Below are 21,762 nucleotides of genomic sequence, written 5' to 3' on the forward strand. Positions count from 1 at the left end.
AAAATTTCCATTTAGTACTTTAAAAAAAATTTTTTTAAATTTCTATGTTGTGATTTCTCATCTTTTTATTCATTATGATCACATTTTTCTGTACATCTTTAAGCAGTTATAATAGCTCTTGAGAATGGGCCACATTTTCCTGTTTCTCTCTATGATGAGTAATTTTGGTTTATATCCTGGACACTATGACATTATTTCATGGGGACTTTGGTTCTCTTATATTACTCCAAAGAGTGTTTGTTTCTAAAAAGCAGGCAATTAACTTGGCTGAACTAAAACTGCAAAGTGTATCTCTTGGGTGGCAGCTAAAATCTCAACTCAGTTTATTTTTCATCCCTTATCTAAACTGTTTAGAGTTGCCTCACACATGTATGTTTCAGGAATTAAATGGAGATTTGGGCAAAGTTTATATTTTGAATTAGGGCCTCTCCCTCTCTGGCTCTCTCCTTTCCAGAGTCCCCCCACCCCCACCCCCATCATTTTCCAGTGGTTGTGGTTGTCCTGAACTCTGTTTCCTGATTTTTCAGGCCAGAAAGACTGTAGGTTTTCTAACAGGTTTTTAGATGCTCCATGCAGCACTGACTGTGCCTGACTTCAGGCTAAAAGTCAGAAAAAGTCGGGAAACTAGCCTCTTGCCATTCCTTTATTCCAAGTGTCAAATCCTTTCTAGAATCTGCCTGCTTTTGTTCACTCTCCAGTGCCTTAATGTCACTGTGTTGCTCCGCCACCCCAGAGTTTATAGTTATTATCTGTGGAAGGGTCCGAACAGCAGGAGCTTACTTGGCCATAAGCAGAGTTCTGATTCATCTTTGAAAAATACTTTCAGCTTTTTCTCTCATTGTCAAGAACTGTGGCCCATCTTTTGCTTGTCATTGTTTTATTGATCAGGATGTCCAAGGCTAGCACTTCAAAGTACTTGCAGTTTGGGTTGCTGTTTCTGGATCCATGGTGCCTTTAATGGGGGTGTGAGTAAACCACCACACACTCCTTTTTTTTAACCATGGAAAATGAGAATATTAATGTGTTGTTTGGAAATAAATACACTAGAGAACAACTAGCACCATCTCTAGTTATTTCTAATGGTTAGTATTTGCATATATTTATTCAGAGGGATGCAATTTAGAGCATGATCTAAAGAAATACAATTAAGCATCATCTTGCATTCTTTATTACCAATGATTGCTAAAACTAATTCCAGGTTTCTTATTTTGCTTGAAGAAGTACCCTTTTACCTATACCCTAGCTTTAAGCTTATTCACAGGTTTCCTAGCAACTGGGCTAATGAGTGCAGTAATTTTTTTTTTTTTTTTTTTTTTTTTTTTTTGTATTCTGGTATACTGTGCTATTTTTGAGTGCCAAAATACTGTTTTTTAAAAAATGTAATACTGTTATTTATTTTGTTATTTTAAGAAGTATGAAAGCTGAATCATTACTTCTTGAGACATTATCAGAGTGTTTTATGGTGCTTTAAAATTTCTTATTGGAACTGAACAAGATCAGTTGTTTAGAAGCTATCTTTCCCATCTCCATTATCCTCAAGAGAGGGGAAAATTTATATTTGATGAAGCAAAGCTTATGTTGCAAGGATAATCATAGTTTAAATTTCCTCTAAATAAGTGGGCTATGAATACAACAGTTTCAAAACTGATACAGGTAACTCTGCAACAACAACTGATACAAGAGATTCTGTAACAGTATATGATGAAATGAAAGAACTTGTAGCTGAACTGTTAATAGTTTTTTTTAAAACAAAAACTCCAGAGACCTATCAATAAAAAGATTGTATTCTCTGCAAAGAAACAAGAAGTTGTTCTAAAAAGTCTCAAAGTTATGTGCATGTAAGAGTGTCAGAGGAAAATACTTGGGGTTAACTAATAATTCATTCTTTCCATTTCTTTGACTAGTATGGAAGCACAAAAAAACTTTTAATGACTGGATAAATTTGTACATAATTGAACTTGACAATGTCGACACTTTTTTTTAAAGATTGCACTTAATCAAATAATATCTTATTAAATTTTTTCCTGATTATGTAAATTTTTTCAATTTTTATCCAGTGTTGAATTAATTTTATAATGCCTTTTAGTTAACTTTAAAAAGAATTTTTGTATATAATGCTGTAATATTTTTATCTGCTAGTTATTTTTGTTAAACTTATAGTATGACACATATTTTATACATTCATTGTACTGATTAATATTTTGTAATGTATTTATCAATTTTGTATGAAAAATGTCTTGATATTTAGTTCCAGTGATCTAAAATAATTTTATTAATTCTGAATACTTTCTAATTAAATAGCAGTATTAAATACCAAAATGCTGATATTGGCTTTTTTCTCTGGAATTGCAACTATTAATCTGGCCACTAGCAGTGTGGTGTCTTCTATCAGTGTTACATTCCTAATAGAAGATTCCTGATCCTGCTCTGTTAATCCTAAGAAGGCTTGTGGAGGACAAAGTGCTACGAGCCTGGTGGCAAGAGGCAGCCTGGTGTAGAAGAAAGAGAATGAATTCAGATATTATACAAACAGAATGCAAATTTCGTATCCCTGATTTTCTATCCTAGTTAATTCCCTTCTCTGAGTCACAGTTTTGGTGTCTTAAAAGAGGACACCCAATATTGCATCGTTATGATTATTAAATGAGAACATACATCATCGTTCTCCTAGTGGGCACTCAACAAATGTTAGATTCCTCCCCACCTTCTCTCCCTCCCTCCCTCCCCGAAAGAAGCTTTTATTCTGCTGGAAGATACCTGTCAACTGAAGAGGAGTTTGGAGATCATGGCTGGAGAAGGAGTGCGTAACGGCTGCTGCAACACGGCTCCCCCGGGGGAATTAAGGCTCTTCTGCTCTCAGAGCACAGCTCAGGACTGTAGGGCCAGGGGGAGGTGAAACCAACAGATGGAAACCTGAAAGAGGAATGCAGAGAGTCAGAAAGCAGGCTACCCAGATTCACATTTAATTTCAATGTCTTTCTCGTTTGATGCGTCCCAACTGGAAGAGTAAATTGAAACAGTGGGGACTGCAATGTGGAAGCATCTTCATTTGTTTTCGGAGGCTCAGTGAAGCCACCCAGAAGGCACCTATGGGGCTGGCAGGTGGATGTTTGTGCTGAAGACCAGTGGGGAGTGTGGGGAGGGGGAGGGTGCCTGGTGGGGGTTGCCTTTTCTGCTGTTCCTTAGAACTGAGTTTGCCCTTGCAAGTGACCTCTGGAAACCTCCAGTTAACTATTTCCCAGTGACATTGTAACACATCGTACCATCTCTTTCCATATTAAATAATTCAGAGATCAGTAAACTCAGTGGCCAAAGAAGATGAGTGTGCCGAGCCCATCCTTGGCAGTGATTCCACCTTTACTGGAGTTTTTGCAAACCATGTTCTGTTTATCTGATCTCATGATACAAATCTAGTTGGTTTGGGAATTTCGACTGGCTAATGTGGTCTTGTTCAATGCCTCCCAGGCTGCGATGAAAAATCTCTGCAACTTGCCATGCATCACTTCGCAAAGTTGGTTTCTTAAATACTTGCGACTTTGTTTATTTAACTCAAGCCTTGTGCCCAGGCTGGTTCAACAGCCTCAGCCATAGCACAGAGGCCTTCATCACAAAGCTGCCACCCCCTCATTGTTCATGTCTGTCTGCCCCACTCCACTGTGAGCAGGGGCAGAGCTAATCTCCCTAACGGTTAGCACAGTGCTCAGCATGTGCTACTTTTATTCAGCATTTTCGTGGGTTTCGTTGTGTCCTAATGTTTATGGCTGATTTCTGTGGAGACTGTCCATTCATTCAAATTAGAACTCAGTTCAGTAGATATTTATTGCGCTCCTCTGAGGACTTGCCTGACAATAGGATTGGGCTATCCCTTGCCCACCAGCCCGGCTCCTGCTGGCTGCTGAGGTTGAGGCGCCATCTTGAATGGAGCAACTAGTCTTCTTGTGCTTGGACTGAGCCTTCCTCACCCTCCAGCAAAGTATGCTTTACTAGTCTCCAGAATCCCAGAAACTGGCGTCGGAAGGGGTCTAGGTCAGCCAGGTTAGGGGCTCCTGATCTGTGTTGGGGCACAGGTCCCCTTGAGAACTTGGTGGAAACCTTGTTCCGAGAAAAATGCACAAGTGCATATATTTATTATTCATTCAACAAATACCGAGTCCTACAATGTACCACACCCTGTTCCAGGTGCTGGGATGTGGTAGGGAACAAAACAGAAAAATCCCTGACCTTACGGGGCTCACCTTCTGGATTGAAGGGTGGTGTTGGGGAAGAATAGACAAAAATAGCAAACAATAAACAAATATATAACATATCAGAGTGTGATAAATGCTAAAGAGAAAGATATAGTAGGGGTTGGGAAGGGTAGAGATGACACCATCACCTGCTGGCCCCAGAGACTTATCCAGAAGAGGAAGCTGGGGGTGCTGTCTGCAGGTCAGGATGGCTGATTAAAACCCGGTCAGAAGGGGTGGGATGAAAGTGCCACAGTACGTGCAGGATTCGCTGCCAGTGAAGACTTCCCTGATACCAGGGCAGGTGCAGGCCTGGGTAGGGGGCGGCAGTAGCTAAGTGTTGTGATGCTCACCCTCAAATCCATGCTGTGGGCTCTTTCATGCCCTCTGGGCTTCTCCTGGACCTCGTGATAAGCCCTTATCTTTTCCCTTTCATGCTCAGCTTTGAATTAATGATAGTGACTGCCTCCTCCTTCTAGGGACTGTAATTATAATTGTTTGGAGTAAGGCATGCACCTGCGTCCCCCTGCCTGTGTCTCAGCTGCCCCAAGTGGCTTATGGGTGTGCGAGACTGTGTCGTCTACTTAGCGGGGTGTATAGCAAGGCAGTTGAGTGCACAAGATTTAAAGTCGACAGCCTGGGTTTGAATCCCAGCTCTTCAAGCTATGCCATTGAGCAAGGTAGCTGACCTCTCTGATTCTGTTTCTCTAGTTGTGAAACAAAGACAGCAGCAGTACTAACCTCCTAGCATTGTTGTGAGGCTTAAATGGATTGCACAAATAAAGGGTTTAGCACAGGGCCCAGCAGATGGTAAGCACTCAGCGCATGGCAGCTGTTGTTGTAAAGCTTGCATGAGTTCATGTGCTGATGGGAGTTGGTTTTTGGAGTGAACATGGTAGGAGATTGGTGATTAGGCACCAGGTGCAGAGATTCATTCATTCATTGAACACTCCTTTGTGTTCAACATCCATTGAAAGCCTTCTTTGTGCCAGGCTCTGTTCCAGACAAAAATCCCCTTAGTCATGGAGCCAACATTCTAGATAGTGAGATGAGATTATGGATTAACGGAGACTTGGGTGCAAGTAAAAGAAAACCCAACCAACAGTAGCTTAAGACATATAGTCACTTCTTTCCTAACAGGAAGGATAGGTGGTCCCAGGTTTTATTCAGCAACTCAATGATGCCACCAAGAACCCAGAATACTTTCATCCTTTAGTACTATTGCTCTCAGCAGGTTGGATTGTTTTTTTTTTTTTTTTTTTCTAGTCTAGAGGTATAAAATTTATTGCACATATCTTGCCACTTTTCCCTCTGCAGCAATGAGTAATCAATCACGGCAATTTACTATATAAGTTCAGATGGTACATTGAAATTACAAGCCTTCTTAACATGGTACACTGGGCAGCCTCTGCTAATTATTTATGGTTGGCACAACATTTGAAACTTATCTGCTACCCATGATTAATGACTACTATTCATGCATTAGTATTCATGCACTAGATTTTTTTTTTAATTTTAAATCTTCATTTTATTGAGATATATTCACATACCACACAGTCATACAAAACAAATCGTACATTCGATTGTTCAAAGTACCATTACATAGTTGTACATTCATCACCTAAACCAATCCCTGACACCTTCATTAGCACACACACAAAAATAACAAGAATAATAATTAAAGTGAAAAAGAGCAATTAAAGTAAAAAAGAACACTGGGTGCCTTTGTCTGTTTGTTTGTTTGTCTCCTTCCCCTATTTTTCTACTCATCCATCCATAAACTAGACAAAGGGGAGTGTGGTCCTTATGGCTTTCCCAATCCCATTGTCACCCCTCATAAGCTACATTTTTATACAATCGTCTTCGAGATTCATGGGTTCTGGGTTGTAGTTTGATAGTTTCAGGTATCTACCACCAGCTACCCCAATTCATTGGAACCTAAAAAGGGTTGTCTAAATTGTGCGTAAGAGTGCCCACCAGAGTGACCTCTTGGCTCCTTTTGGAATCTCTCTGCCACTGAAGCTTATTTCATTTCCTTTCACATCCCCCTTTTGGTCAAGAAGATGTTCTCCATCCCATGATGCTGAGTCTACATTCCTCCCCGGGGGTCATATTCCACGTTGCCAGGGATATTCATTCCCCTGGGTGTCTGATCCCACATAGGGGGGAGGGCAGTGATTTCACCTTTCAAGTTGGCTTAGGCAGAGAGAGAGGGCCACATCTGAGCAACAAAGAGGCATTTGGGAGGAGGCTCTTAGGCATGCAAATAGTCTTTTTTATCCTTAGGCCAGTTTATTCATGGCCACAGAATGGCTGCTGCAGCTCCAGGAATCACATCTGCCCATGACTGTGATCCAAGAAGGAAAGATGAGAAGGACAACAAAAGCCTTTCTTCCCTTTTGGCTGCCCTTTTTATCAGGGAGAGAACTGTCTTCAGAAGCCCTGCACAGACTTCCCTTTACAGCTCCTTGGCTAGAAGCAGGTCATAAGGCAGGTCATGTGCCAACTCGGAACCATTCATTGATAGATTCCAAAAGGATTATTGTGATTGGCTTGGACTGATCATGCTTCACCCGGGGCTACCTGACCAGAATCAGGATTCAGTCACCGAGGAGGAAAGAGGACTGGCTGTCAGGTAGGCGCTGATAGTGTTTGCTTCCTGTGTGGCCTGAGAAGGTCTCTTTATAGGGAGACGTTAGAGGGAGAAGCTGAAGGAGCTGTCTGGGGAAACTTGTGGTTCAAGAATGCACCTTGGGGCTCTGGCAACATAGCTCAATAGCAAGTCAGGAGAGGTTTTCTCTCATTTCACTGTATGCGACCCCAAGGTGGGTCTCATGTACTGTGGGGTGCCGAGGATGAGAAGCAGTAGGGTCTGCCAGGAAAGAAAGGAGGGAGCTAGAAGCAGCACTGCTATCCCTCCTTTCCTGGCCTGCGGGAGTCTGAGGTCGGTGCTCAACCAAGCAAAAATTCATGCAAAGCCACCTGTATGCAGGGCCTCCTGGGCGACCCCCTTGGACAGCCACAGGCACTGCAAACGCAATGTCCACAGAACGGAAACGCTGATCCGGCTTCCTGTCCACAACAACCCACTCCTCCTCCAGACCGCACCTCTCGGAGAGTGACATCACCATTCACCCAGCAGCTCAGAACAAACACCTGTGTGTCCTCCGCGGCCCCTGCCTCGGCCTCCTCCCCACTCCCTGCCGTCTCCATCCTATAGCTCCTTCCTCTTCCTTATTTATCAGGCCCATCCACTCTTCACCACCTCCAGTGCCACCATCCTGCTCCAAGCCACTGGGCCACTAGGATGGTCGTTTACCTGTGCTCTCACCTCCGCTCTTCTGCCCTCTAGTCTGTTTTCTGCAGTGCAGCCCGAGTGAACTTTAAAAATGACAAATTGAGCCTCTCTCTTCTCCATGTTTAAAAATTGTCTTCCCATTGCCTTTGGGATAAGATTCTGTTCTTGGCCTCAGTTGCCTTCCACAGCTTGCCACGTGGCCTTTACCCAGCGTCCCCCCATCTTGCCCTTCTCCACCCCCTGCCAAGCTCCACCACTTGCCTCCTTCCCTTCCAGGAGGGGCCCAGTGCTCTCTGGCTCAGGGCCTGGATCTTTCTTTCTTTCTGCCTGGAGCTCTTTCTCTCCTCGCCTCTTTCCTCCTCTTTTCCTGGCTGGTGCTTACTCATTCTGCATGTTTCTAGTTTAAACAGCACATCTTTAGGGAGCATTTTGATGTTTCCCCAGCCTAGGCTAAGACCCCCTTCTCAAGGCTTTCCCAGCACCTTGTACTTCTTTATCATTGGCGTTTACTCCGATGACTTGTTTACACGCCTGTCGTTTCTGCTGGAGTCTAGCAGCTAGACAGTGGGCTTCACGCCACAGGGGCTGCTCTTTCTTGTTTCTCTCTGATCTCAGAGTCTCCTGCGGTACCTGGCACATGGCAGTGATCAATACATAAATAGAGAATGAATGAATGAAGATTTACAAAGCATAACAGAATTTCAGAGGGAGGACAACTCAATTGGGAGATGGGTAGGAGAGTGTCACTCCAGGAGGCAGTGTCAGCTGGGAGGAACTGCACAGGCATTTCCCAGACGGAGAAGGAGGGGGGCTATTCCAGGGACAGTGGACAGCAGGTGCAAATGCAGGTGCAAATGTGGGAGAGAACAAGGGGCTTGCAGAATGAAGAGCAGGACAAGTCTCAGGGAAAGAAGCTGGGTGAAGGGGGAGGCAGAGGCATAAAGTGAATCCGGAGGGGCTGGCAGGGATCAGAGTACAAAGGGCCTTGTAGGCTGCACTTAATTGTGGGCTTTGTCTTGAAGGTCATTGAAGCTACTGGATATTCGTGGGCAGGTGAATGGGACAGTCCAATTCGTGTGGTAGAAAGATTCATCTAGTGCAGCAGATGGGAGGTGGTTAGGAGTCAAGGTTGGAGGCTGTTTAGGATCATTGTCACGTGTCTGGAAGCTAACTCCTGACGTTCCCCAACATCTGGGCAGGAAGCTGGGAAGTGGCTCCGATCGAACTCTAGCTCTTTTTTCTGTGATGATAGCAGCCCGAGGAAGGGGAGCCAGTGCTGGCGCTGAGCTGCGAGGGCTGCCCCACCACCCTAACGGCCGTCCAGGTGAGCAAAGGAGGCTCGTTTGGGTGAAATCTCCCCCTACCCCCTCCACATGGAGGGGCTCATCCCAACGGATGCTCCACTTCCCTGTCTGGCTTCCAAGGTTAGAGTCAGGTTGGGAAAAGTCTGGGATGGAGCCAGGAGGGCCAACTGATGGAGTTTATTAATCCTGCATAGTAGTTCGGGACTCCTGGGGAATCAACTGCCTGCGAAATCCACAGTAAACAGCTGCCTGTCCACTTGTGTCTGGAGAGCAGGCTTTCGGGTAGAGCTGGCCTTGAAGGCTGCACAAAGGAACGGAACCACCATTTCTAGAGGATCTGTTATATCCAGGACCTGTCTCATTTAATCCCCACACAACCCTCCTAGGGGAGTATTATTACTCCAATTTTCAAAACAAAATACCAAAGCACAGAGAGGTTAAGGACCTTTCCCAAGGCCACACAGTGAATTCCTAGTGCAGCAAGCAAAGCCTGTACTAGCTCCCCAGGACCAGCCACAAACTTTGAAAATTTTGTCCTAGGTGTGTTATCACTGCTGGGTCTGTATCCCTTTGCCGGTAACCCAGCTAGTATTCACTAAACACCCTCACAGAGCCAGGCACCATCCACTCTGCTATGCTGAATCCTTACAGCTGCACCTCAAGGTGAGGGTGTTGATTCCCATTTTGCAGTTGAAGAGTTGAGGCTCTGAGAACTGAGTGACTTTCCAAGGTCGCACAGCTGCTAGGTGCTGGATTCGGGTTTGAACCCAGGCGATCCAATGATAGCGTGGTGGAAGCCCATCTCAAGTCATCGTTCTCCCTCTGTTTCGGTTTCTTCAATGTCTTCCCAAGCAGAATCTCCACCTGGCCCCTCTGCTCAGACCTCTCTGTTAATGAGCAAACAAAGTGAGCGATCCTGTGAGCGTGTTGAAATGACTCAGCGAGCTGTCCAAGCAGATGCCTCCAGACAGCAGTGTGGAATGCTGTTGACAGTCAATTACTGCAGCCCCAGGGAAGGGCTGTTTAGCATCTTGAAAGAATTAACTAACCAGTGCATAATTATTGCAAATGAACCACCTCTTAATTATATCTGTGGTTCCATTATACACCTGGGCGCTTCCAGCCCCTGCAATCCGTGGCCCCGTGCTTATTAAACCCCTTTGCCACAGCCAACGCCTTGGAGAGGAGGCCGGGGCTATGCACGTGGGAACAGCGGCTTTCACTGAACTATTAACTTAAAGGTCATGCCTTTTTTTATGGACATGTCTGCCAGAGATACAGGAAAAGAGCAAAGTTGTTTCAACAGGCTCCAGCCTTCCCATGCTTGCATTGAGCTGTTTTCTGCCGGATTCAATTCAGTTCAACGATAATAGCTGTCTTTGCTGGCATATCCTGTAAGCCAGACACTTGCTATAATTCTCGCCAGAAATCCTGCCCGGTGAGAGTTGTCATTCCCCATTATACAGACAGGGAAACTGAGACATAAAGGCAATAGGGACTTGCCAAGATCACCTATTTGTTAAAATATAGAATGACACAATTGACTCAGGCTCTACCTGGAATCTGAAAAGCTTTGAGAAGACAAAGGGGTGGTTTTTTGTGGCTGAGATTCCAACAATTTCCAATCAAATATTAGTATTCCATGATTATTGTAAGTGCACTTTTTATTCAGGTATAAAATACACGCAGAAAGTGAATAAATCATAAACATGATTAATGAAATTTTGCAAAATGAGCACACCCATATAACCAGTGCCGATTGAGAAGTGGAACATTCTAGTGCCCTGCTAAGTCATCATTGTCCCCTCCCAGTCAATACCAGCCCCAACCCCCACCCTGCCCCAAGGATATCCTGACCTTTCATACTATGTACTAGTTTTTAAACTGTTTTTAAACTTCATATAAACGGAGTCATGCAATATATACTCTTTTGTATCTGTTTTCTTTCACTCAACATTAAGCTTTGGAGAGTCATCCATTTGCTATGTAGGGCTGTATTTGCCCATTCTCGTTGCTGTTTTCCATTGTTTATTTACTCACTCTCCTATAGATGTGGTTTCCAGTTTGGGGCTTGTTCTAGTTTGCTAATGCTGCCAGAACGCAAAACACCAGAAATGAATCAGCTTTTATAGAGGGGATTTATTTGATTACAAAGTTACAGTCTTAAGGCTGTAAAGTGTCCAAGGTAAGTCATCAACAATCGGGTATCTTCACTGGAGGATGGCCAATGGTGTCCGGAAAACCTTTGTTAACTGGGAAGGCACGTGGCTGGCATCTGCTCCAGAGTTCTGGTTTCAAAATGGCTTTCTCCCAGGACGTTCTTCTCTAGGCTGCAGTTCCTCAAAAATGTCACTCTCAGTTGCTCTTGGGGCGTTTTTCTTCTCTTGGCTTCTCCGGAGCAAAAGTCTGCTTTCTACGGCTCTCTTCAAACTGCCTCTCATCTGCAACTACTCTCTCAAATCCTATATGTTCTTCAAGTGTCCCTCTTGGTGCAGCAAGCTCGCTCCTTCTGTCTGAGCTTATATAGTGCTCTAGTAAACTAATCAAAGCCCATGCCGAATGGGTGGGGCCACACCTCCACGGAAACTATCCAATCAGAGTTATCACCCACGGTTGGGTGGGGCACATTTCCATGGAAACAACCTAATCGAAACGTTCCGACTTAATCCCCACTAATATGTCTGACCCCACAAGATTGTATCAAAGAACATGGCTTTTACAAACTGGCACAGGGCTGTTCTAAATACTGCTGCTAAGTGTATGCTTATACATACCTTTCAGAAAATATATTTATGTATTTCTGTAGAGTGTATACCTAGGAGTGGCATTGTTGGGTTCTGCATACGATCAGCTTTAGTAGATATGGAAAAACAGTTATCCAAAATTGTAGTACTAATTTATACTCTCATCAGCAAAGTACGAGAGTTCTAGTTATTCTTTACCCTTGTCAACACTTGGTATTTTCTGTCTCTCTTATTTTAGCCATTCTGGTAGGTGTGTAATTGTATCACATTGTGAATTTTACATTTCCCTGATGACCAATGGAGTTGAGTACCTTTTCATTTTAAATGGTCTTTTGGATAGCCTCTTTTGTGATGTACCCATCCAAATGTTTTGCCATCTTTTCTATTAGTTTGTCTGCATTTTTCTTATTGGTTTGCAGAAGTTCTTTATACATTCTGGATGCAAGTCCTTTGTTGGACATATGTGGCAAGTCTTTTTACTCTCTTACTGCTGTCTTTTGATGAACAGAGCTTCTTAATTTCAATGTAGTACAATTTATTATTTTTTTCATTTATAGTTAGAGCATCTTTACAAAATCTTTCCCTGCCCCAAGTTCATGATGTTCTCCTGTTTTATCTAAAGGGCATATTGTTTGATCTCTCACATTTAGATTTGTAATGCTTCTAGAATTGGTTTTAATATGTGGTGTGATGTAGGGATGGCATTCCTGTTTTTAAAAGTCCAGTGGCTTCCCTGCCATAATGCTTTAAATCCCTTTCCTCATTTTGATTTTCTGTCTCCTCCCTTTTCCACTCTTCTCCACAACCACACCAATTTCTTAATCTTCCTAATGCAGAATAGTTTAATCTTGTTTTGTTTTGTTTTTCTCTAGACTCTTGTTAACCAGGGTCCTGAAGTTTGTACCTTTTACATTAGTCTCTTCTTGCTGCTGCAACAAATTACCAGAGATTTTGTGGCTTAAAACAACAGAAATTTATTATCTTACAGTTCTAGAGGTCAGAAGTCCAAAATGGGTCTCGCTAGGCTAAAACTAAGGTGTCGGCAGGGCTGTGTCCCTTCTGGAGATGCTAGGGAAGAATCTGTTTCCTTGCCTTCTCCAGCTGCTAGAGGCTGCCAGCTTCCCTTGGCTTGTGGCCCCCTTCCTCCATCCTCCAGGCCAGTCATCATATCACTCTGCTTCCCTCATCACATCTCCTCTGACTCTGACTCTCCTTCCTCCTTCTTATAAGGACCTTGTGATTACTTTAGGTCCACCTGAATAAGCTCTAGCTCCCTACCACCAAATCCTTAACTTAATCCCATCTGCAAACTCCCTTTTGCCATGTAAAGCAACATATTCACGGGCACTGGGGAGTAGGACGTGGACATCCTGGGGGGTGGGGCATTTATCCTGCCTGCCACAGCTTCCATCCCAAAGGGTTTTACTAATCACAACAGGCCCCTGTTTCTTCTGTGGGTGTCCCCAGTCCTCCTGTGGGTTTTAAGTCAGCTTTCCAAAGGTGGGGCTCCATAAGCGCTCCTTGGTGTCAGGTACGGTGCCATGTGTCCTGAACGCTGCTGATGGATGAACAACTAAACGAAAACAGTGTTTGAGGCTTAACTTGTCTATCTGGATCCTGGCTCGGAGAGGAAAATGTTCTGTAAAAGGTGGCATTTTGCAACTATTTGTGCACCTCTCCCCCCAGGCCAGGGGCTGCAGAACTCAAGCAACACTTTGATCTTGGTTTCATCAACATTTCCTCGTCTTTTAATTTGGGGTAAGAGGACCCGAAAAAAAATAAACTTAGCGAGGAGGTGGGGAAAGATTTCTTCCTGGCTCCATCCGTGGAGGCATGCAAGATGAATTGTGTGCTCGGCAGCCTTTCAAACTCCATGCTGGTTTTTCCCTCCAAAGTTGTTTCTCCACGTGATTTATTGTGCTGTCTTGAAAATCAATTTCTCTTCCCAAGACCACAGAAGAGTCTCCGTGTTTCAAAACACAGTTTTTGTGTGTGTGTGTTTTTGCACTTAAAACTAACATATTCAACCGTATTGCCTCTGGTTTCTGTGGCAGATCTAGTCTATGCTATTTTTAGGGTCATTTCCAGAAAAATAATTTACTTTTCATTGTAGAGTCTGTCAAGCTAAGTGGAGTTATTTTCTTTGTGGGGTTGGACGAGTAAATCCAGTCCATTTCCTGTAGTGATGAGGCTCATGGCTGGGTTTATCTTGTGGATTAAAAGAAAAAGGAGCTACCAGAAGACCTAAGTGTCCAATACGCTTTGTTACCATCCATCAGGTCTATTTTCCTAAGTAGTCAGAGCTGTTTTCATTAATAATAATAATAGCTCCAGCAGGCATTGCCTTTAGTTGCTAAAAATAGCTCCTTTCACAGCATTGAAAATTAAGAGTTTAGGTTTTGGAATTGGATGGACCAGCATTCAAATCTGGGCAAGTTACTTAACCCTCCTGGCCTCAGTCTCTCGATCTGAGAAATAGGAAGAATAACAGTACTTACCCATCAAATTGCCATAAGGGCAAAGTAAGCTCATGAGTGTGTATCTTGATACGTGGACCCCTTCGACACAGCAAGCCTGAGGTCTGGGGGCCATGGTGCTTTTAGGGATCCTCAAAGATGTTTTAATTTTCATTTCTTTTAGAGTACAAAAGAAAAAAAATGAACATAATAATAACAAATAAATGATAATATATTCAGCCTGGGTTTTATTCTTTCTACCAATGCAGTTGTAAAATACAGCTTTTAATATTTTTTAAGGAGGAAGGGGTCCATAAGGCAATAGTGCGCCGCTGGGTATTGATTGAGATCACATTACCCAATAACAGTAGCTTCAACACAATGCAAGTGTATTTTTCTCTCATTAAAAAGAAGTCCAGAAACAATAATCTAATAAGAACAGACAAGTTATGGAGGATAAGCTTAATGTTATGGGAATGCTCAGGAATGACTTTGCTTTGTTAATTTTCTTTGGGTATGGTAGGAACATGTTGGAAGCAATGTAGTTATTTTAGGTTGTTTGTTTTTCTTACTCCTTTGTTCTGTTTTGTTTGAAATGTTGTTTTGTTTTATAATTTTTTGATAAATAAAGTTAAAAAAAAAAAGAAAAAAAAAGTCCAGAAGTAGCCAGTCTGAGGCTGGTTGGCAACTCCTTGATTCTCAAGGCCCAATAGAGTAGACTTCCTCCATTCCTCTGCTCTACCTCCTTGCAGTTGCCGTATGGTCCACAATGGCTGTTATAACTTTAGCCATCACACCTGCATTCCAAGCATCAGGAAGGAAGAAGGGGCCACAGCTGGGGAAAATCTCTTTAAGGGACATTCCAAGAATTCACACACAACACAGAATTGGGCACAAAGCCACAGCTAGCTGCAAGAACGGCTGGGAAATGTCATCCTTTGGCTGGGTGGATTTTCTTTCTGGCAGCTCCTCACCTGTTACAGGTGCTTTGTCCAAATATGACAGGGAAAGGGCCACCCTGTGCAGGCGGGTCAAGAAGGAAGAGGTTGAGAGAGCCCGAGCAGGTGCATGAGCTCCGTGCCCACAGAAGCTGGTTTCTTCTCTCCACCAGGGCTCTGCCCAAGTGCTACCTCCTCGGAGAAGCTGTCCCTCACCACCCAGTCTCAGATCCAGCCTCCCTGCTCCCTCCTTCCCTCCTCACCTTGTGTTATTTTTGCTTCGCAGCACATTTCACTACCTGCAATTATGTTTTCCCCTTTACTGTCCGTCTCCCCAGCCAGAATGCAAGGTGGGGGGAGGCAGGGGTTGTATGTGTCCTGCTCATCCCTGCCCCGTCCCGGCATCCAGGGCCCAGCCCGGGGTGGGTGCCCACACGTGTTGAACAAACGGCCTGATGCGTGAATGTCCGCCACCGGGAGACTGGCCTAGCACAGGCCTGGTGCCTTCTCCAAGCTTTCCTCACTGTCACCTCCTAGCTCCTCAGTGCCCTTGCGTCATTAATTGCCATTCAACAACAGGTTATTGAGAGCCTGTTCTCTGCTAGGTGATGTTCTGGGCACTGGGAATCCAGCAACAAACAAAATAGACAAAACTCCCTGTTCTCAAAGAGTTTACCTTCTAATGGGGAACAAGAAAACAATATATACTATGCCAGCTGGTGATACATGTATGGAGAAAAATAAGGCAGGGAAGGAGCTAAGTTCTGGGAGTAGAGGTGTTGCATTTTATATGGAGTGGCCGAAGGAGGGCTTCACTAAGAAGCAGGGACAGTGGCAGAAACCTGAGGGAGCTGTGGAGCCAGCCATGTGGACTGTCCAGAGGAAAAGGCTTCCAGGCATAGGGGACAGCATGTGCAAAGGCCCTGAGGCAGGAGTGTGCCTGGCAGGTTTGAGGAATGGCGAGGCACCAGTGTGGCTGGCATGGAGTGACGGGGCAGAGAGGGAGGGAGAGGAGGTGGAGGATGGCGGGGTGGGGGCCACCACATCGGGCCTGTAGGTCACTGTCACACCTTTGGCTTTTATTCTGAAGGATATGAGAGGCCATTGGAAGGTTTTGGGCTGAGGAGGGACATGATCTGACTTTTGTTTTAAAAAGGCTCCTCTGGGTGCGTGTGGAGGACTGACTGTTGGGGGTGGGAATGGAAGCAGGGAAACTGGGGAGGAGAATCTGGTGACTTCCTCCAGGCGTTGAGAAGACAGTGGCTCGGAACAGGGGGCAGGCAGTGGAGAGGTGAGAAGTTGCAAAGTGTGGCTTGATGCAGCAGACTCCTCCCTTCTCGTCCTGAAGTCTCTCTTAGTGACCTCCTCCCCCAACACACCCCTGCGAAACCAGCAATCAAGTTTCCATGGGGGGAGGCTCCCTTCCATCAGATACCTGCGTTCACCCCACTTGTGGACAAGACTCAATCCCCATGTTAAGTGGTGAATGCAGATATTTTTGAATTTCCTTTATTGGAACTTGCTGCTGCCCATTTTAGCCACAGGCCCCGCTGCTCTCTACTGCCTTCCACACACTGCCAGTTTCACTCATCTGCTTATCTGTTTGGCTCCTGAAGACATATGAGGTTAGTGAGAAGAGGTGTTGCTAACTCTACATGGTACCAACTGGAGTGTTCATTTCACAGATCTCGTTGGCCCCATTTTATAGATGGGGGCGTTAACTGACTCAGAGCAACGTAACAACTATCCCAAGGTCACGCGGTTCTTAGTTGGTGACTATGGCTCTCTGGCTTCAAATCTCTCTGCGCTCTGTCCTACCAGCTTTGGAGTTGCTGAGAGTTGAGAGAGAATTTTCTTCACTCATCAGACAGATGTCGTACATTGCTTGTAAGTAGAAGATTCCAGAAACAGAGTGATAGAAAAGGGACTATGCCCAACTCTGGTCTGTATTCCCTTCCCACTCTCCAATAAAGAAAGGAAAACATTCACCTCATGCATTCTCATTTGCACCACAAGCCCCAGGAGGCCACCGCATGACTTCACCGCATGTAATAAAGCTTCACAAAACTTGTGAGCTTTTGTTTCCCCAAATGAAGGGGTTCCCTCCTGAAGGCAATATCTGTAGTGCCCGCATCAGTCCTTATTATTATATTTTATAATTTTATAATAATTATATTTTTACGTCCCAGCCCTGTACCATCTTCTCCCACACTCCTGCCTAACCCCAGTCCTTGAAAACAACCTTTACAAGGTGGTTCTTAGTAAAAGTGCCATATTTGGAATTAAATTTCAATGACTTGAAACCCTCACCGGGGAAGGAGAATGCAACGGAGTTGGAATTATATTCTCAAGCATCCTGGAGTCTGCCCCAAGAACTAAGGTATTCAGAAGTGAAAAGGCATTTGCCCTCTGTGGGTTTCCAGGAAAAAAAGACACTAAGCACTCATTTACCTTTTTCTACATTTCCCCCAATTTTCTCAATCTGTTCCCATAGCAACCCTAATAGGGAATGGGTTGCTAGAAAAGCATTCGTTTCTATAGAAACAATTTGTTCTATAAGAGAAAAAGTTTACTTGGTAGCACATGAGATCTAATATTAGGACTTTGGTTTTGTTGGTGGGTTTTTTTTTTTTTTTTTTTTTTTTTGTTATCCAGGAGAATGTTTCCCAAGCCACCTACAGACATTATGTTGCATTTTTAAGCTCAAAATTTTGTCTCAGAGTCTAGAGTGTGTCTTCCATGGGTTCTGGATGGAGGTTGCAGACTCCTAGTCCGTTGGGATCTTTATAAGAATGTCATTTATTTTTCTAAAATTTTATATTACTTGCACACTCAGATACTAAGTGATCTCTTGAGACTTTTGTTGTCCACTCAGAAATTTGCTGCTTTTCTTGATTTTCCAGTGAAAACCTTAAGGCATTCTGAATAGGACCAAGTAGGTTGTTTTGGTTGCAAGTGACAGAAACCCAATTCAAACTGGTTTAAGCAAACAACAACAACAGCATCAAAACAGCAAAAGAGTTAGGATTAATTCATTCTCATATTTCAGATGTCTAAAGGTTTCAGGTATAGCTGGATCCAGGGCTCATCAGGCCCCAGCCTCTTTCCCTGGCTCAGCTCTACCTCCAACATGGCACCTTCCTTTGCAGGCAGGCCTTTCTCACGGGGTTCCAGCAGCTCCAGCTTGGACTCTGCCGCTTCCAACTTGACTTTTCCATCTCCTTTCAGGGAAAAGTCCTGGGGATGACTGTAACTGGGCAGACTGAGGTCATGTGCCCACCCTGAACCAATCACTGGGGATTAGGGGGATAAAATGAAATGAGCTGATTGGCTAAGCCTGGGTCATGTGCCTACCTTTGTAGTCAGAGGTGAAGTCAGTGTCTCCCAACCCCACAGACTGAGAGACAGCGAGGAAAATTTCTCCAGAGAAACATCAGGATGTGGTGCCAGGAAAAGGGGGAAGGGACGCAGGGCAGGCACCTGTCAGCCATCCAGTGGCAGATTCCAAATCGCCGGCCATGCACCGTTTATCCACATTCTGAAATTACACAGCTGGTCACTTCGTCCCAGCTTGGACAGAGAGAGCCTTAGGTTTTCCCTCTCCCCAGCATTCCATTTTCCTAATTAACCTGCTACCAGCTCCACCTCAAGAACATCTTTCAAACGAGATATGTTTTTCCTTCTGAAGGCAGTTGAAAACAATCAGAATACATTTGCGTATTACCTAAAACATTCTAGACCCATGTCTTACCTTTGTCATTGCACAGTCTTCTCTTTTCAATGCTAGTTGCTATGTAATTACAGTCACCTTCAGCCTCACCAGTTCTTTCTCGAAAAGGTTATTGTGAAAAGGGGAACAAAAAATCCATTTGGAAACACAGCCTCGGTCTGTTTCTCAATTGTTTTTTTGTCCCAAAGTTGAGAGATTTTGAGAAAACCAGCAGCAGCACATTAGGAAACTTATATATATGTATATAGCATGGGTATATGAACACATAAAAAAAATATATATATATATCTATATATGTTTTTGGGGGGGTATTTCCTGTGATGATTGAAGGAGTGAATTATTTCAGGGAGGTTGTTAGTGTTTGTTAATTCAAATGAACTGGATTTCCACGGCTTATATTAAGAGCTTAAAAAAGGATTGTTAAAATTCAGGGAGCATTTTAGATCAAATTTTTAATTTCTGCTATAAAGTCTCTTTTGTTTTAAAAATACTTTGTTTTCACTGCTATTAGCTTGCAAAGATGTTTTAAAAGTTTAAAATATCTTTAGGATTTTTTCCTTGGTAATAAACTAGGTTAATGATTTCCACGGCGATTACTTCCAACAATGCTCTTGGATTTTAGGCAAGGCGCTATCCTGTGGGATCAGGAGGGAATCGTTTGCAACCTTTAATCGTGTGTCAAGATTAAGTGTTTCTCATGACTGAATCCCGGGGTCTCAGTGGGACGTTGGAGAAGCCCTTTGAGGTACAAAGCCTTGTGCTTCAGAGGAGAAAACCTTTCAAGTAGGGTTCACAAGCCTGGTTTTATTGTAGGACGTGTGTGTGCACGTGTGTGTGTATGTGTACACGCGTGTGCATTGGGGGTGGGGGAATAGGGTCACGTTCTGTTGTTAGATGAGGTTGTCCTGTGTCATACCAAGAATGAAGGTGATAGTCAACTTCAAAACCCCCTGTGGGTCCCCCTAAAGGCCTTGACATAAGGGGTGATTTGGATGCACCCCCAGAAGCAGGGACCAGGGTTGCAGAGCAGCCGCTGCCCAAACTTCAGTGTGTATCTTGTTCAAATGCAGATTCTCATGCAGCAGGTCCCGGGTGTGGCCTGAGAATCCACATTTATAGCAAACTCCCAGGGGATGCCCCCGCTGCTGGTCCCGGGATCACACTTTGGGTAGTGAGGTTGTAGACTCCTCTTCTTTTCACTTCTGTGGGAGAGTCTGAAAATCCTATTTTGGTTTCTGCCATTTCTCAGCAGTGCTGTCTTTGGTGTGTCTTGAGACTTTATGTCATACCTGGGAAAGAAATCCCGCAAGAAGGATTCAGCCCAAACACGTTCTAAATCAGACAGAGGTGGTAACTGTTGTCTTTTCTGATCCTGACAGCAAATCGGGCTGTCGGGAGGGGATGGGGGACAGAGAGAGGAGAGACCGTCAGCAGTGACTGAGGCCAAGCTCACCTTTCAAAGCAGGAAGGGAAACGACGCCCATTGTGCCTTCAGAATTTCTTTAAGAATCTGTATTCCCCAAAGGAGTGGTGATGTTCAGTGATGTCTTTCTTCATTTAGCTGCAGGCAGATTTCTCTGTTCCTCCCACTGGGGGATGATCCTGTACCTGACTCTTCAGATAAAGAAGCCACACTGAAGCATTTCATCGAATTCTCAGTCAGGTGGTGGTTTCAGAAGGAGAAAAGAGTAGGTGCCTCTGAGTTTTTGAGTGAATTGCAGAGCAGGCAGCCTGTATCAGGTAGCTACAGCTGCATAACAAAGCACCCCTACAATCTAGTCACTTCAAGTGATAACCTTTTATTACTGCTCATGGGTTTACAGGAAAGCTGGGCAGTTGTGCTGATCCCAGCTGGGCCTACCCATGTCTGTCGTCAGCTGGAGGTCTAGCATGGCGTTGGCTGGTACCACTTGGCTCTCTCCCACCCATCTCCACATTCCTCAAGAGTTGGGGCATGGCCTCAGGGTGGTGGCATGGGTCCAAGAGAGCTGGTATTCCTGTTGTGTGCGAGGGAAAGCAGGAGCACCCACACACTTTTCAAGCTCTCCTTGGAGGCCATTGGCTAATACATCTCACCGGCCAAGTCACACGCACAAAGCCAGCAGCAGAGAAGGAGGAGACTGTGATGTTAGGGCAAAGGGTGGGAGGTCCTCAGTCGAGGCCGTTAATGAAATTGATCGATCACAACACCCCTGATTTAAAGCTGGAGGCTGAGTCTGTAAATCTCAGGGTATTGGTGGGACTATTCCATTCATTCACTCATTCGATCATTCACTCATTCATGAAACATTTACTGCCTTTCTCTTATGCGAAGCACTGGGTTCTGTCAGACTTTACTTTGAAGTTTCACTTGCTTCAAGATTAACACTCACTTAATTTCCTCCTCCAGATTGTCCTATGTGGAAACTGCTAAAAGCTTTTGCCTACTCCTCAGATGGGCTGTGGGATCTGTGGAATTAGAGCCCATGGAATGAGAGGGAGAGTCCCCTCCCAGCGTCCATGGGGGCAGCTACTGCACGTTGCTACGGAGACACTGGGTAGCTGTAAACAGACCCTACCTTCCACTGCCTCCCGGCTTCATTGCCTTTCAAGATAAGAGGGCTATGCTGGAATTCGGAAGGCCTGTGGTCCACTCAGACCCTTAAGTTCATCAGCTGTTGGAGCCTATGTTTCATTATCATTGATGCAAATAACAATTCTTACCTCACAGTTTACTTTGTTCATTTTTGATGGATTTAAAAGCATATTTTAGACTGCAGAAGTGCCATGAAAATGTAAGGGTTTCTTATGATTCCTTGTGGGAAGGAGGACCAGAGGCAGTATTGTGTGGTAGTTACTGTGTGCTGGCAAACTGGACACCTGAAAAAAAAAAAAATCCCTGATTTGTAGCAATTGCCAACTATTGGTGTAAATACGCTAACCATGGTTGATTTCCACAATGGTTGCTACCAGTGGTTTAACCACCAGTTTGTAAAATTTGTACCTATTTAGTTTTCAGAATCCCTGGATATGTAACAGTGCTCTCTCCAGCCAGCAGAAGCCAGCGTCAGCTCACCTGGGCACGGT

The sequence above is a fragment of the Choloepus didactylus genome, chromosome 19, assembly GCF_015220235.1.
Source record: "Choloepus didactylus isolate mChoDid1 chromosome 19, mChoDid1.pri, whole genome shotgun sequence".
NCBI classification, from domain to species: Eukaryota; Metazoa; Chordata; class Mammalia; order Pilosa; family Megalonychidae; genus Choloepus; species Choloepus didactylus.